A 4,726-nucleotide genomic window follows, 5' to 3' on the forward strand; every position below is an offset into this window, starting at 1 on the left:
GAGATGGAGAGCCTGCACTGAGACTGAACACATAGCACAGTCTCATCACGCCCCCTCCCCCACTCTGAAGCATCAGCTGGACTCAAAATTAGTTTAGTGCAGCAGAACAGGCAGCAATTGGTTGCCAGAGGTTACAGCATATCATTACTGCTCACTGACTGGTTCCTAGACTAGAGGATGCATTACGGCTCATTGATCAGTTGCTCGAGTTTACAAAACATAATTTCTGCTTCCCATTTGGTTGTTAGAGGTTACTGCACATCATTACTGCTCACTGATTAATTGCTAGAGGGTACTGCACATCTTTACCGCTCACCCATTGGTTCTTAGAAGTTACTGTACATTATTACCACTCAAAGATTGGTTGCTAGAGGTTACTGCACATCATTACTGCAAACTGATTAGTTGCTAGAGGTTACTGCACATCATTACAGCTCACTGATTGGGCGCTAGAGGTAACAGCACACAATCGCCTCCCTTCCTACACACCACAGACTGCGGAGGGAACAAGACCCACCAACAGACAGAAAATTCTAGAACTTGTTATTAGCAATAAGCATATCAGAGAACACACAACTATGAATGTTGACTGAGTGCAAGTAGGAACAGAGCCCAATGTGAGCAGCATCTCCGAGCATGGGCTGCCAGGGTATTTAAAGAGTGCAGTGTTGAATGGGGCACTACGTACAGACTGCAGGGTTGAGGGGTGCACTTTGTACGAAGTGCAGGGTTTGAGGGGTACACTGTGTACAGAGTTCAGTGATGCGCTGTGTATGAAGTGCAGGATTGAGGGGTGTGCTATGTATGCGGTGCAGGGTTGAGGGATGTGTTATGTACGAAGTGCAGGATTGATGGGTGCACTATGTATGAAGTGCAGGGTTGAGGGGTGATCTATGTATGGAGTGCAGGGTTGAGGGGTACGCTATGTACGGAGGGCAGGGTTGAGGGATGCGCTATGTATGGAGTGCAGGGTTGAGGGGTGCACTATGTACAGAGTTTGAGTTACACTGTGTATGGAGTGCAGGGTTGAGGGGTGCGCTGTGTACGGAGGGCAGGATTGAGGGGTGCGCTGTGTATGGAGTGCAGGGTTGAGGGGTGCACTGTGTACGGAGTGCAGGGTTGAGGGGTGTGCTGTGTACATCCAAGTTCTCCCCTCCACGAGTATAAAGCTCTCTTCCTAACAGATTTCATTTCAGAGCTCATCCACTGAAAACACACACAGACACACAGAAACACACAGACTCAGAAACACATATATACACACACTCAGAAACACACACATATACACACATGCACACAGACATACACTCAGAAACACACATAAAAACACACACACACTCATATAGATACACACACAGACAGACATGCACACAGACACACACAGACATACACATACACAGAATCACACACAAAACACACAAAAAAACACATACACACACTCAGACACATTCACACATACACACACATACACACTCAGACACACATACACACACAAACTCACATACACACACACACAGACACAAACACTCACACATACCGTATATACAGACACACACACATAAACATATGTGAACCAAACTAAAATGATTTGTTATGGATTTAACCAGGACTCATGGTTTTTTACAGTCAGGTCCATAAATATTGGGACATGGACACAATTCTAACATTTTTGGCTCTATACACCACCACAATGGATTTGAAATGAAACTAACAAGATGTGCTTTAACTGCAGACTATCAGCTTTAATTTGAGGGTATTTACATACAAATCAGGTGAACGGTGTAGGAATTACAACAGTTTGCATATGTGCCTCCCACTTGTTAAGGGACCAAAAGTAATGGGACAGAATAATAATCATAAATCAAACTTTCACTTTTTAATACTTGGTTGCAAATCCTTTGCAGTCAATTACAGCCTGAAGTCTGGAACGCATAGACATCACCAGACGCTGGGTTTCATCCCTGGTGATGCTCTGCCAGGCCTCTACTGCAACTGTCTTCAGTTCCTGCTTGTTCTTGGGGCATTTTCCCTTCAGTTTTGTCTTCAGCAAGTGAAAGGCATGCTCAATCGGATTCAGGTCAGGTGATTGACTTGGCCATTGCATAACATTCCACTTCTTTCCCTTAAAAAACTCTTTGGTTGCTTTTGCAGTATGCTTTGGGTCATTGTCCATCTGCACTGTGAAGCAACGTCCAATGAGTTCTGAAGCATTTGGCTGAATATGAGCAGATAATATTGCCTGAAACACTTCAGAATTCATCCTGCTGCTTTTGTCAGCAGTCACATCATCAATAAATACAAGAGAACCAGTTCCATTGGCAGCCATACATGCCCACGCCATGACACTACCACCACCATGCTTCACTGATGAGGTGGTATGCTTAGGATCATGAGCAGTTCCTTTCCTTCTCCATACTCTTCTCTTCCCATCACTCTGGTACAAGTTGATCTTGGTCTCATCTGTCCATAGGATGTTGTTCCAAAACTGTGAAGGCTTTTTTAGATATTGTTTGGCAAACTCTAATCTGGCCTTCCTGTTTTTGATTCTTACCAATGGTTTACATCTTGTGGTGAACCCTCTATATTCACTCTGGTGAAGTCTTCTCTTGATTGTTGACTTTGACACACATACACCTACCTCCTGGAGAGTGTTCTTTATCTGGCCAACTGTTGTGAAGGGTGTTTTCTTCACCAGGGAAAGAATTCTTCGGTCATCCACCACAGTTGTTTTCCGTGGTCTTCCGGGTCTTTTGGTGTTGCTGAGCTCACCGGTGAGTTCCTTCTTTTTAAGAATGTTCCAAACAGTTGTTTTGGCCACGCCTAATGTTTTTGCTTTCTCTCTGATGGGTTTGTTTTGTTTTTTCAGCCTAATGATGGCTTGCTTCACTGATAGCGACAGCTCTTTGGATCTCATCTTGAGAGTTGACAGCAACGGATTCCAAATGCAAATAGCACACTTGAAATGAACTCTGGACCTTTTATCTGCTCATTGTAATTGGGATAATGAGGGAATAACACACACCTGGCCATGGAACAGCTGAGAAGCCAATTGTCCCATTACTTTTGGTCCCTTAACAAGTGGGAGGCACATATGCAAACTGTTGTAATTCCTACACCGTTCACCTGATTTGGATGTAAATACCCTCATATTAAAAATGACAGTCTGCAGTTAAAGCACATCTTGTTCGTTTCATTTCAAATCCATTGTGGTGGTGTATAGAGCCAAAAATGTTAGAATTGTGTCCATGTCCCAATATTTATGGACCTGACTGTATATATTTGTTTGTGTTGTACTAATATAGATAAATGGGCTGATGGTCGAAATAAATTCATGAATGACTTCTTTAATGTAAACATCTTAAAAACATAACAAAACAAAACAAAAAAGCACCACACTCCATAGATCTCATACTATTCCTCCTCAAATTTGGGGGATATGGTGGGCCATATGTTGAGCTATATGTAGTCCCATGATGGCCAGCAAAGCTCCGTATTATAGGGTAAAACACACGAAGTCCTCGTTTAGAGAAATGTTCTTTGTATTACAATTCTACATCTTTCAAAGGAGAAGTATATTGCAGAGAAAAGGTAATATGTACACATGACGTGCAGTCCAGAGGAGGAATTTTAAACCAGAATCAACCTCCCTCATGCACTGTATAGATGACCCAATGCGTCTTGCGGCAGAAAATTGGAAAGCCCAAGTGGCAGACAACAGCAGACAACTTCAGCGCAACAAATAACTCCTCAAATTCCTGTGTATACCAGTGCTGCTGACACTTACATGCGTTTCCACACACAAAAGATATATCATAAAATAGTGCCACGCATATATCTCTATAACCTCATATATGAATGAAAGCATCCCATTATAATTTGTTCCCAAACAGGGATATATTGCTTATATCCACACATATTCCTATAGGTGCTCCTCCACCAGAGACATACATATATACTCTTCACGTCCTTTTATAACCCAAACTGCATAGGTCAAATACCACCTTTCCCTTTTAACCCAGGTAGGTATATTGTATAGATGACTCCACTTTCCTCCTCACTCTGCTGCAAATGGCCCCGTCTTCTCTTTATCCCACATATCCTTCACATATGTAGACAGAAACTTTTGCCATAGTGTAGTATTTAAATAAAGCGTGATTTGCTAAAAAAACTAAGTGCACTCACATTTAAAAGTGTCCTGCTGGGACACCACAGTACAAAACCTTGTAAGAATGTATTTTCAATGTGTTCAGGAATTTCCAAGATGGCGGCTCGTAAACTTCCTGTTTAGCAGCTTGACATCATTGGCCAATGCAGTGCATACTAGCACATTATGACATTACCTTCCAAGGGATTTTAACATTTTTTTTTCTCTAGCTGCGGTTTACTACCAATTTAATTTTTAGGTGCTGTATATGCAAACCCAGTCATTAAAATCTCATCTAATCCTTAATGTTATTTCAGATGTTGTTTTCAATACTTTTAAATCTGCAGCATATATTAAAGTATGACTAACCCTAGGTTCACATCTGTGCGGGTGGTACCGCTGTGGATGCGCACGAAAATCCGTGCAGCGGCACCACCCGCACAGAGAAATGCAGACCCACAGGCGGGTGCCATTAGTTCTAATGGCACGCCGCCCGCACTGGAAAACGCAACCATACTGGCAACCGAGGTTCCCGTACGGGCTGCGTTTTCCAAAGAAGTGCAAGTACTTCTTCCCTGCGTG

This window comes from Staurois parvus, unplaced genomic scaffold (assembly GCF_062004578.1).
Source record: "Staurois parvus isolate SC_StPar_1 unplaced genomic scaffold, SC_StPar_1.0 ptg000013l, whole genome shotgun sequence".
Classification (NCBI taxonomy): domain Eukaryota; kingdom Metazoa; phylum Chordata; class Amphibia; order Anura; family Ranidae; genus Staurois; species Staurois parvus.